Source organism: Aquarana catesbeiana, linkage group LG05 (assembly GCF_042186555.1).
Source record: "Aquarana catesbeiana isolate 2022-GZ linkage group LG05, ASM4218655v1, whole genome shotgun sequence".
Classification (NCBI taxonomy): domain Eukaryota; kingdom Metazoa; phylum Chordata; class Amphibia; order Anura; family Ranidae; genus Aquarana; species Aquarana catesbeiana.
In genome coordinates this window covers 69,204,192-69,217,765 of record NC_133328.1, presented here as the reverse complement: position 1 = coordinate 69,217,765, position 13,574 = coordinate 69,204,192, and positions in this window count along the sequence as shown.

Genomic DNA, 13,574 nt, shown 5'->3' with positions numbered 1-13,574 from the left:
CTCTGGGCCATCTACAGCCACTCACCACCCAAGCCTTGTCTGACCCAACTCGGCGTATGCCCCTTTGGGTCCATTCAATCTGGTAAGCCTCTTCATTGTCGGTGGTGGTGTGTCTGTCTTCACTTGAGATGTCATACACCTGTTGATGTGCTCTTTGTTTGAAGTCATACAGCTCCTGAGGACTTCCTATCATTTGGATTAACACATATATAGATGATTTCCTCCCACATTTTACATTTGGAACTGTTGGTTTACGTTTTTATATTTGACATTGGATATTTTAATACCTTTTAGCGCTACACTTATTTTGTTAACCATTTTCTATTGCAGATACATCACGTGTTTGCTCCTGATGAGCGGCACTGCTCACTGCCATGTATCATAGTACTACAGTTCTAATAGATCATTATGTCAATATATATTTATACCATCACATTATTGTGACAGGGATCAGAAAGGTCATGGGCCATGCAGATGTTATCTTGCCCTATATGTATACCCAATTATGGAATTTGGTGGACTCTGTAACCTCATTATGCTATCAATTTATAACCATGTTATTATCAGTTACCACTGTATTATAAATTGACACTACGGTTAGTGTGTATTTCTATGTGTATGGAATTAATGTATGTAATCATGTGTCTACAGAATATTAAATATTTTAATATCCACCAATCTATTCAATTGCAACCACGTGCTTCATTTAAAGTCCTGCCCCTTTGCTCGGACTTCTGGCTGGGCATGTCTTATGTCAATGAGTGATTTTACCATCCCAGCCTATATTTAAAAAAAAAAAAGAAAAGAAAGAAGGAAATTGTTACAAAGTCTAAAGTAAGGCCCTTAAGTTGTAGCACCATACCAGAAAAAGCCTATTGAAAAGAAAACTTTAATAATCTTTACTACTGAAAGGTTAATATTATATGTGGCAGTGTTTTAATGCAGCATATTTTATTACAGAATATTGTGATTTGATCATGGAAATGCATATGTTTATTTCATGACTCCAGAGAGTATACTATATTAATTATGACTTTTTTGCCCATATGACTCTAATGGGTACTTTTGAGTTCAAAGAAACAGCCCGGGGACACAGCCAGAATGTCATCTCTTTACAGGATCAAAAAATAATTAAGGAGAACGGAACAAGGACTAGAGGCTATTGTTTCCTCCTACAGAGAATTAGCGGAGAGAAAAGCTGTCTACCAATGGAAAGATCAAATTTAAAGGAGAATCTCATTAGAGGGGCTTGAGGGAGGGAAAAAAAATCAGCCACCTATGTGAAAACGTAAAAACCTTCTTCAAAGATGGAACACATTTTATATTTGACAAATAGGCGCAGAGGGAAAGCCCAACATTAAAAGGATAATTATAATTCCAGCATTTTCAGCATGAGGGAGTCAAGCAATTTCATCAAATATACATGTGTAAGTCTTCATTTCTGGAAGCAAATCTGTTTTATGCTTCAGTAGATGGAAGCAGGCGATGTTAAACAGGCCGCCGCTGTCTATTAAGCAATTGTGCTATGACACAGAGAGTAGATCTTGAATGGTTTATACAATATAGTACTGGTTAGTTTCATTAAATGTCATGGGTCTGGTGAATGAAAGTGTGAATGGTAAGAAAAGTCAAGCTAAAGGTTAAGTGCATACATAAATTGTATTTTAGTACTTAGTGCTGGTGAACTGAATCAGATGCTGACTTTTAATATCGATCATGACCACCAATAAGAGAGTAGATCCATAGTATGGTCTTACTGTATGTTAGAGGTTTAAACTTATCACAGCCGATCCCACCATTGGATTTCTGGTGAGAGGCTGGTGGTGGTGGTGGTTGTGGTGGTGGGTTTCTTAAGATGGAAGGCAAGTCAGACCCTAACTTACATGTATTCCCACCCCCATTCTAAGCCTATTTTATCTACCATGTAAAAGGGAAGATGCATATACTTACCTTTTTTTTTTAAGTTGCTTTGCACCGGACACATGATTGGGTCCCAGCACTGGCTTCAGTGTAGAGCAGGGAAAGCCAATAGGGGAATACATTTGGGGCCAATCGCACACCTCCCTGATGGTATGGTATGATGTATAAGCATCTGCTTGTATTTCCCAGCATCAGCATTGAGGACACAATTGATCCCGACCAAATCTCCAACTCTATTTGCAAAAATGCAGCCCCAAACTTGCATAGAACCTCTACCATGCTTCACTGTTGCCTGCAGACACTCATTATTGTACCGCTCTCCAGCCCTTTGCAAACAAACTGCCTCCTACTACAGTCCAGTATTTAAAATTTTGACTCATCAGTCCAGAGCACCTGCTGCCATTTTTCTGCACCCCAGTTACTATGTTTTCATGCATTGAACATGGAAACAGGGCTAAGTAACTCATCTATGCGCGCAAACGTAGGAACTGGGGTGCAGAAAAAAAATGACTGTCTGCAGGCAACAGTGAAGCATGGTGGAGCTTCCTTGCACGTTTAAGGCTGCATTTCTGCAAATTGAGTTGGAGATTTGGTCAGGATCAATGGTGTCCTCAATGCTCAGCATGACAGGGGGACTGATCCATCATGCCATACTATCATGAAGGTGTGTGATTGGCCCCAAATTGAATCTGCAGAAGGACAACGACCCCATATATACAACCAATATCATTAAGAACTATCTTCAGCGTAGTTAAGAACAAAGAGTCCTTTGGTCCTGGAAGTGATGGTCTGGCCCCCACAGAGCCCTGATATCAACCTCAACAAGTCTGTCTGGGAATACATGAAGAGACAAGAGGATTTGAGGCAGCCTACATCCACATATGATCTGTAGTTAGTTCTTCAAGATGTTTGGAACAACCTACCTGCCGCGTGCCTTCAAAAACTGTGTGCAAGTGTACCTAGAAGAATTCTTTGAGGCTGTTTTGAGGGCAAAGGGTGGTCATACCAAATATTGGTTTAATTTAGAGTTCTCTTCTGTTAATTTACTTTCCATTTTGTTAATTGATAAAAACAAACTATTAACATTTCTATTTCTGAAAGCATTCTTAATTTTCAGAATATTTTTATAACCGCAAGACTTTTGCACACTATATTTTACTATATTTTTCATTTTAATTTTTTTTACTTTTTACTCCATTTATTTTTTACTTTTTACGGTTGTGCATTGTATAGTGTGATCAAAAACATTTTACTTCCTTTCTGGAAGCTGATAAGACAATGGAATCACACTGTGAGACAGTCATAAAACCTTCCTCATTCTATCCAAAACCAAGAAAAAGATTTTGAACAGAGGTTTTAAAAAATATCAAAAAGCACCTTCCCCATTGACTCCTATACCTTTCAACAAATCCAACTATTAACCAATGTGCTGAACTTTGTACATTTTTGCAGACATTAAAAACTCAAATTTGCTTAACTTTACTTCAAACCTATGCAATAGCTGTTCTCCTTTTACGATGGTCGACCTAAGCATTGTGTATATCCCATAGGCACCAATCTTGAACCTGAAAAATAACAGCTCATTTTGTGAAGAAGCCTTCTCGGAATGCTGGATTGATCAGTATATTTACACAAGAAATCCTCTTCTAGACTCATTACACTCTACCATATTACTTAAAAATTGCCATTTGTAGCAAAGCTTCTGTAATACACAGTAGTACTTTGTATTACGAGCATAATTCGTTCCAGAAGCATGCTTGTAATCCAAAGCACTCGTATATCAAAGCGAGTTTCCCCATAGGAATCAATGGAAACTCAGATAATGCATTCCAGAGCCACTGGTGGTGTATGCAGTACCGTATGTGGCCAGAGGTGCGAGGGGTGTTGGAGACGCTTGGAGACCACTCATAGACCACTCATAGATGATCAGAGACACTCAGGAACAGAGTGCCTCCGAGGTTCTCTGAGCGTCACCGACGCCCCTGCACCTCTGGTCACATGCAGTACTGCACACCCCAGAGGCTTGAATCCTGCTCAACTTGCGAGACAACGCTTGCAAATCGAGTCAGGATTTGAAAAAAAAAAATAGATCGTATTGCGAAACACTCATAAACTGCGTTACTCGCAATCTGAGGTATTACTGTACATTGTTTATAACCACAACACTAAACTTTCATTCTTTTCAGACAATTTTGTATGATCCCAGTTTTATATCATATTTTAAAGCGGCAGTAAACCGCCGGTGAATTTTTATTTTTATTTTTATTTTTTTAACCTACATACTAGCACATTATGTGAAACCTTAGAACAAAGCCCTTCCAGCGGCGAGCTGTCACTGCTGACACGGCTTCCATCTTCACCCAGTCTTCCTTCTGTGTTTGCGGACTCCGTCTGTGTGAGTGGCCGGAGCCACGATGACGTCACTCCCGCGCATGCGCACGGGAGCCGCTGTTTACGGCCCAGGTGGCCGTTCCTTCAGAGCGCACGCGGCTGTGATGCCACCGGCTGCATGTACAGTAAATATCTCCTAAACGGTGCAAGTTTAGGAGATATTTACAGTACCTATAGGTAAGCCTTATTATAGGCTTACCTATAGGTAAAATTAATGTATGGGAGATTACTCTCACTTTAAACTGCAGTATGATTTTTTGTTAAAATGGATGTAAACCTCAGACTTGAAATATGAACAAAGCATATGCCTCTATATTTTATACTAGTCTCTATCCAGAGCACCAAGTATCACCTGAGGCCAGTCACTTCATGGGGTATATGTAAGGGTTTACAACCACTTTAAAGAAAACTTGTCAGAGCTTTTATCTGCCACAGCTAAGACTGCCTCCAGCCCCACAATAGAGACTGGCAATTCTTGGCTCCCAATATACAGCTAGTTCCAGGCAGGACAGAACTCTGTATCATCACACACAGTGACCTGGCTGCCACCAAACTGACACTGCTTCCAGATGCTGGATTAAAGCCTGTGCAACCTAACTGCCATAATAGCATGGAGACCATCTATTAGAGAGCAGCCTAGGATTTGGGGCTGCTGGGTGCTTTACAGGGCACCAGGGCCAGTGTACAAGCAGCTGGAGGTGCCCACTGTCCAGTTCTGTAAAATAATGACTTTTTTTCCTCCACAAATTCACTTAGGTTTAAAATATCTACCATTACCAAGTACTAGTGGAGTAAGTTTTGGCTTAATTTAATTTGACTCATGTCTTCATTCTATGCCAATAGTTTTCATCAAATCCTGCTATGGACATTATGTCTTCTATGGCAGTCTCAGATGGAACCTATGAGACTTCTCTGTGTGCATAATATTTTATTAGAAGAGTTTTTTTGGTGATTTGGAAATCAAAAGATGCTAGACAAGAAAAGACTTGAAATTAAAACCATAGGCATGTATTAATGCCCTGTATAAAAGGTCGCACCACTTCTGCCAAGAAGCGATCAGCAGGGAAACTGTTGGGAGGAGAGCCAGCCAGGGGACAGAGAGAGAGAATCTCCCGCTGTGATATAGCTTGGATCTGAAATGCCGGCTGCTGTCAAACAAAGTCCCCAGACCAGCTCCTATGATAGACAGCACACGTGTCCAATGCTGGGAAATTGGATTAGTGTGCTGTCTATCATAGGAGCAGGTCCAGGAGGTGGGACTTTGTTTAATAGCAGCCGGCGTTTCAGATCCAAGCTGTGTCATAGCAGGAGATCCTCTCTCTGTGTGATCTGGCCGGCTCTCCTTCACTGATGGACACTGATGAGGCTGCACTGATGGACACTGATATACTGCACTGATGGGCACTGATGAGGCTGCACTGATGGGCACTGATAAGGTTGTACTGATGGGCACTGAAAAGGCTGCACTGATGGGAACTGATGAGGTGGCACTAATAATCTGCGCTGATGGGGCTGCACTGATAAGGCAGCACTGATACCCTGTTTCCCCGAAAATAAGACCTAGTGTGATTGTCGGTGATGGCTGCAATATAAGCCCTACCCCCCAAATAAGCCCCAGTTAAAGTCCTTGTAGGTCTTATTTTCAGGGTAGGGCTTATTTTTGGGGAAACAGGGTAGGGCTTATTTGGGGGGTAGGGCTTATATTGCAGCCATCACCGACAATCACACTAGGTCTTATTTTCGGGGAAACAGGGTATGCTGCACTGATGGCCACTGATGAGGCGGCAATGATGGGCACTGATGCAGACTCCTGCAGACGCGCATGGGTGCCATTATTTCTTGATGGCACCCCATGCATTTTACAAATGTAGCTCTGTTCGCAGCCACCAAACCATGATGTTAAAAGTTGTGACTTTTGTACTTTTTGCGTGCTCCTGCATGTTCAGTAGCCCATTTAAATTAATGGACTGCCAAAAAAAATGCTGCGCAGGAACGTGCAAAGCCATGTTTGTTCAGACACTCCTTTAAAAGGTGTGAATCAGCCCTCAAAGGTTACCCGAAGGTTGAATGGAGCAGTGGGGGAGTGAATGAAAGTTAAAAGCATTGTAAACCTTCCTATCTGCAATTTGTGTTTTTCACCTGCATCATCTAGTTCCATAGTGTCATTTGTTGCTTATATGCAGCTTATAGTAGATTAACCACTTCAGCCCCGGAAGGATTTACCCCCTTCCTGACCAGAGCACTTTTTACAATTTGGCACTGCGTCGCTTTAACTGCTAATTGCGCGGTCATGCAATGCTGTAACCAAACGAAATTTGCGTCCTTTTCTTCCCACAAATAGAGCTTTCTTTTGATGGTATTTGATCACCTCTGCCGTTTTTATTTTTTGCGCTATACACGGAAAAAGACCGAAAATTTTGAAAAAAAATGATATTTTCTACTTTTTGTTCTAAAAAAAATCCAATAAACTCAATTTTAGTCATACATTTAGGCCAAAATGTATTTGGCCACATGTCTTTGGTAAAAAAAATATCAATAAGTGTATATTTATTGGTTTGCGCAAAAGTTATAGCGCCTACAAACTAGGGTACATTTTCTGGAATTTACACAGTCTTTAATTTATGACTGCCTATGTCATTTCTTGAGGTGCTAAAATGACAGGGCAGTACAAAACCCCCACAAATGACCCCATTTTGGAAAGTAGACACCCCAAGGAAATTGCTGAGAGGCATGTTGAGCCCATTGAATATTCATTTTTTTTGTCCCAAGTGATTGAATAATGAAAAAAAAAAAAAAAAAAAATTACAAAAAGTTGTCACTAAATGATATATTGCTCACACAGGTCATGGGCATATGTGGAATTGCACCCCAAAATACATTCTGCTGCTTCTCTTGAGTACGGGGATACCACATGTGTGGGACTTTTTAGGAGCCTAGCCGCGTACGGGACCCCGAAAACCAATCACCGCCTTCAGGATTTCTAAGGGTGTACATTTTTGATTTCACTCTTCACTGCCTATCACAGTTTCGGAGGCCATGGAATGCCCAGGTGGCACAAACCCCCCCCAAATGACCCCATTTTGGAAAGTAGACACCCCAAGCTATTTGCTGAGAGGCATGGTGAGTATTTTGCAGCTCTCATTTGTTTTTGAAAATGAAGAAAGACAAAAAAAAAAATTTTTTTTTTCTTTTTTTAATTTTCAAAACTTTGTGACAAAAAGTGAGGTCTGCAAAATACTCACTATACCTCTCAGCAAATAGCTTGGGGTGTCTACTTTCCAAAATGGGGTCATTTGGGGGGGGTTTGTGCCACCTGGGCATTCCATGGCCTCCGAGACTGTGATAGGCAGTGAAGAGTGAAATCAAAAATTTACGCCCTTAGAAAGCCTGAAGGCGGTGCTTGGTTTTCGGGGTCCCATACGTGGCTAGGCTCCCAAAAAGTCTCACACATGTGGTATCCCCGTACTCAGGAGAAGCAACAGAATGTATTTTGGGGTGTAATTTCACATATTCCCATGGCATGTTTGAGCAATATATCATTTAGTGACAACTTTGTGCAAAAAAAAAAAAAAAATAATAATAATTTGTCTCTTTCCCGCAACTTGTGTCACAATATAAAATATTCCATGGACTCGACATGCCTCTCAGCAAATAGCTTGGGGTGTCTACTTTCCAAAATGGGGTCATTTGGAGGGGTTTGAACTGTCCTGGCATTTTATGCACAACATTTAGAAGCTTATGTCACACATCACCCACTCTTCTAACCACTTGAAGACAAAGCCCTTTCTGACACTTTTTGATTACATGAAAAAATTATTTTTTTTTGCAAGAAAATTACTTTGAACCCCCACACATTATATATTTTTTTAAAGCAAATGCCCTACAGATTAAAATGGTGGGTGTTTAATTTTTTTTTTTCACACAGTATTTGCGCAGCGATTTTTCAAACGCATTTTTTGGGGAAAAAACACACTTTTTTACATTTTAATGCACTAAAACACACTATATTGCCCAAATGTTTGATGAAATAAAAAAGATGATCTTAGGCCGAGTACATGGATACCAAACATGACATGCTTTACAATTGCGCACAAACGTGCAGTGACAACAAAATAAATACATTTTTAAAAGCCTTTAAAAGCCTTTACAGGTTACCACTTTAGATTTACAGAGGAGGTCTACTGCTAAAATTACTGCCCTCGATCTGACCGTCGCGGTGATACCTCACATGCATGGTGCAATTGCTGTTTACATTTGACGCCAGACCGACGCTTGCGTTCGCCTTAGCGCGAGAGCAGGGGGGACAGGGGTGCTTTTTTTTTTTTTTTTTTTTTTTCTTTATTATTTTTTTGCTTTTTTATCTTATTTTAAAACTGTTCCTTTCATTTTTTTTTTTTTTAATCATTTTTATTGTTATCTCAGGGAATGTAAATATCCCCTATGATAGCAATAGGTAGTGACAGGTACTCTTTTTTGAAAAAATTGGGGTCTATTAGACCCTAGATTTCTCCTCTGCCCTCAAAGCATCTGACCACACCAAGATCGGTATGATAAAATGCTTTCCCAATTTCCCAATGGCGCTATTTACATCCGGCGAAATCTAAGTCATAAAATGCTCGTAGCTTCCGGTTTCTTAGGCCATAGAGATGTTTGGAGCCACTCTGGTCTCTGATCAGCTCTATGGTCAGCTGGCTGAATCACCGGCTGCATTCTCAGGTTCCCTGTTGAGACAGGAGAGCCAGAGAAAAACACGGAAGACGGTGGGGGGGGGGCATTCTCTTCCAATGCTTGTAAAAGCAGTCTAGAGGCTAATTAGCCGCTAGGATTGCTTTTACATGAAAGCCGACCGCTGGCTGAAAAGAATGATACCAAGATGATACCTAAACCTGCAAGCATCATTCTGGTATAACCACTCAAAGTCGTGAATGCTGTACCTGAAGACAAAAATATGGTTAACAATAAAGCACAGTAAACGGTAAAGTATAAAAAATTGCAGACCTGAAAAGCAAACATGATAAAACATAATAACAATAAAACATTGCAGAATAGAATACAGTAAAAAAGAGCAGAACAATAGAGAGAATAGAGAGAGAGAGAATAGAGAGAGAACAATAAAACGACAACTATTATTTTTTATTTTATATTTTTGTTTGTGTTTTTTTTTTTTTTTTTTTACACTTTTTTTGTAACTGTAACTTTTATAACTGTAACCGGTTCCAGGTTCGGGTCTCTCAAAATGCGATGGCATCTTGGGAGACCCTGTGAAAGTGTGTCCTAGTCTGTGCAATGCTGTACCCTACGCTAATACTCAACTAGTGAATGGTAGCGTTCAAAACATTCACCAATGCAAAGACCAGGATTGTCAGGACAGGAGGGACAATAATAGTGGGTGTCAAGCCTATATCCGCGCTTGCTGCAGACACAACATCTTTTTTGGGGGGGGTTCGTTGGGTAGGGGTACTCGGGAGGACATAAAAATGCCTCTCATGCAGCCGACTGCATTTGGTTGGGGATGTGAATGGGGGAAGTACGGGCGCTGCAGAAGTGGTGGGTTCCCAATTAGGATTGGCGAATGCAGCAGGAAGGGCACTATGGGCATGACGGGCCTGTGTTTGTCTTCTTGGTGGCAGCGGGACACTATTTGTGCTTGCCACCTCACCAGCTTGAACTGCACTTATGGGACTCGCCACGTCACCAAGTGTTACTGCAGTGCTGGTTTGACTACGACCGGGGTGTACTAGGCCGCTGGCGCTTGCCAGTTCACCAAAACGCTACCAAAAAAACTGTTAACGATCGCAGGGATCAGGCCTGACTCTGCGAACGCTGCAGTTATGCATTTAGTGTTTTGTAAGTGACAGTGATCGATCGATACTGCACTTGGGTGGGCTGGGCTGGGCCGGGCGGAGGGGCAAAACGCAGGTGCTAGCAGGTATCTGGGCTGATCCCGCTAACACTGCGTTTTTGGGAACCCTAAACTGCTGGGGACACCAGTATAGATCTGATCGGATCAGATATTGATCAGTTCAGATACTATACCACTAAGGGAGGCGTATGCTGCGTGCGTGGGTGTTAGCGCTACTGGCACTAACCTGACGCTGCCTGGGGCTGGTGCTTGCCAGTTCACCAAAACGCTACAAAAAAAACTGTTAGCGATCGCAGGGATCAGGCCTGACTCTGCGAACGCTGCAGTTATGCGTTTAGTGTTTTGTAAGTGACAGTGATCGATCGATACTGCACTTGGGTGGGCTGGGCTGGGCCGGGCGGAGGGGTAAAACGCAGTTGCTAGCAGGTATCTGGGTTGATCCCGCTAACACTGCGTTTTTGGGAACCCTAAACTGCTGGGGACGCTAGTATAGATCTGATCGGATCAGATATTGATGCGTTCAGATACTATACCACTAAGGGAGGTGTACGGTGCGTGGGTGTTAGCGGTACTGGGACTAACCTGACGCTGCCTGGGGCTGGTGCTTGCCATTTCACCAAAATGCTACCAAAAAAACTGTTAGCGATCGCAGGGATCAGGCCTGACTCTGCGAACGCTGCAGTTATGCGTTTAGTGTTTTGTAAGTGACAGTGATCGATCGATACTGCACTTGGGTGGGCTGGGCCGAGCTGGGCGGAGGGGCAAAATGCAGGTGCTAGCAGGTATCTGGGCTGATCCCGCTAACACTGTGTTTTTGGGAACCCTAAACTGCTGGGGACACTAGTATAGATCTGATCGGATCAGATATTGATCTGTACAGATACTATACCACTAAGGGAGGCGTATGCTGCATGCGTGGGTGTTAGCGGTACTGGCGCTAATCTGACGCTGCCTGGGGCGACGCATATCACCGTCGGGTGATCAGGGGGCTAAATCTTTATTCGGTAATAAACGGCGGGTGCCCTGACACTATAAAAAATAAACAAACTAACCAGCGTCACCCGTAACGGTTATACAGTGATCAGTGGTGAAAGGGTTAACTAGGGGGCAATCAAGGGGTTAAAACATTTATTAGGTAGTATATGGGGGTCCCTGTCGCTATAAAACGCTGACGGCGAACTTAAATATTTACGTCCCTAACTAGCGTCACCAGCGACACTAATACAGCGATCAGAAAAATGATCGCTTAGCGACACTGGTGACAGGGGGTGATCAAGGGGTTAAAACTTTATTAGGGGGGGTTAGGGGGGTACCCTAGACCTACAGGGGGCCTAACACTCACTGCCCTAACACTGTAACTGTCACAAACTGACACCAATACAGTAATCAGAAAAAAAAAAAAAAAAAAAAAAACCTGCTTGGTGTCAGTTTGTGACGGGGGGGGGGGTGATTGGGGGGGGATCGGGGGGCGATCGGGGGGGGGATCGGGGTGTTTAGTGTGCCTGGCATGTTCTACTGTGTGTAGTGTGTTGGTGCACTCACATTGCAGTCTTCTCTCCTCGGCCCGGAACGGAAAATACCGAGCCGAGGAGAGATGACATCATTTCCTCTGCCTCTGTGTACAATACAGAGGCAGGGAAATGATCCCATTGGCTGAGAGCGATCGCGAGGGGGGGGCCACGAATGGATGGCCTCCCCCTCACCTCCGATCGCCGGGGGAGATTTGCCGACCGCCGCAGGCACCGGGGGGGGGTCCGATCGGACCCCCCACCCGCGGGCAGGCAAGGACGTACATATACGTCCTTTTGCCTGCTCGTGCCGCTCTGTCGACGTATATAGTCGTGCGGCGGTCGGCAACTGGTTAAAGCTGGCCATAGAAGAGTTTTTTTTTTTTTTTTTTTTTTTTTTTAGCGTCCACACAAGTGAGGAGGATGGGACATTGTATACTGACTAACAAATGACATCTGTCGAACAGGGTTGGCCTCACATAGATCGAAATTCCGCCGGTACCTACTGAACCAGTCAAATTTTGATCCATCTATGTCCAGCTTTAATCTTTATACTCCTGTGCCAGAAGTTTCTGATTGTGTTCAAACATGGGGCATGCAGTAAAGCACTGCACAGGTTAATGCATGACCTCTGTCTGTAGTCTAAGAACTGACACTTCCTGTGAAGAAACTATGGGGGTTATTTACTAAAGGCAAATCCACTTTGCACTGCAAGTGCACTTGAAAGTGCACTTTCAAGTGCAGTCGCTCTAAATCTAAGGGGTAGATCTGAAATGAGTGGAAGCTCTGCTCATTTTATCATCCAATCATGTGCAAGCTAAAATGCTGTTTTTTATTTTCCTTGCATGTCCCCCTCAGATCTACAGCGACTTTACCTCCAAGTGCACTTGCAGTGCAAAGTGGATTTTTCTTTAGTAAATAACCCCCTATATATCCAACAATATTAAACAATTAGATCTGACACAAACATGAACAGGCAGAGTAACTAGGCTCTGATCACACCCCAGAGGTGAGACTGATCACAAGCGCTTTTTTTCGCGCTTCCACATATTGCATTTAGGGGCAGCTCTTTCAATAATAGTCTGCTCCATGCACAAGAAACTTACAAAAAAGGTGCCTGACACCTTTTAAAAATCGTGCTGTGCCAAAACACATCGTAGTGCGGCACAATAATGCACACGTCTAAGCGGGATGCAAGGGCTGCCATTAGGGATTAATGGGTCACATTAATCACAGGTACAATAATGCCACAAGTCTGCAAAAGGGTGGAAAGCGTTTCTGTGCATTGCAGGAAAGCGCAAGTTTTACCCAATAAACCACTGTATCTCATAGCTTTAAAGCAGTATTGAACCCAAAACTAAAAATGTAATAAACTGCAGCTTACCAATCATTAGATGTGGCGGCTGCATTCGTTTTCTTATTTTAAGTCTTTTACCCCCTCTGTTTTCATCTGGTCATCTGGACAGTAACACATCTCCTGTGTTAGAGTCCCCCCCCCCCCACTCTGGATGAAGGAGCACAGGGGCATCTTTGGACAGCAGGATTGTCAGTCTGGGGGGAGGGGAGTGTTACACTAACAAACTGAAACCAGACTCAGACTCCAGCTAACAAGCAGTTACAGCAGTTTTCTCTTTTGGAATAAAGGTTTTACGTAAATAAATACAAGCTGATCATTTTAGGCACCCCCCGCCAGTGTTATATGGTTTGTCTCATCTCTGTAACTGATACATTCTGCTTAAGAGCATGTTCTTTTGAAAAACAACAGACTTGCTGAAGCCAGAAGGTTTTTTTACATTAATGCATATACCTTCATTAAGGCAAAAAAAAAAAAAAAAAAACTTCCACTAGTTGTTCCCTCCCCCACTCCTTAAATACTTACCTGAGTTATGTAT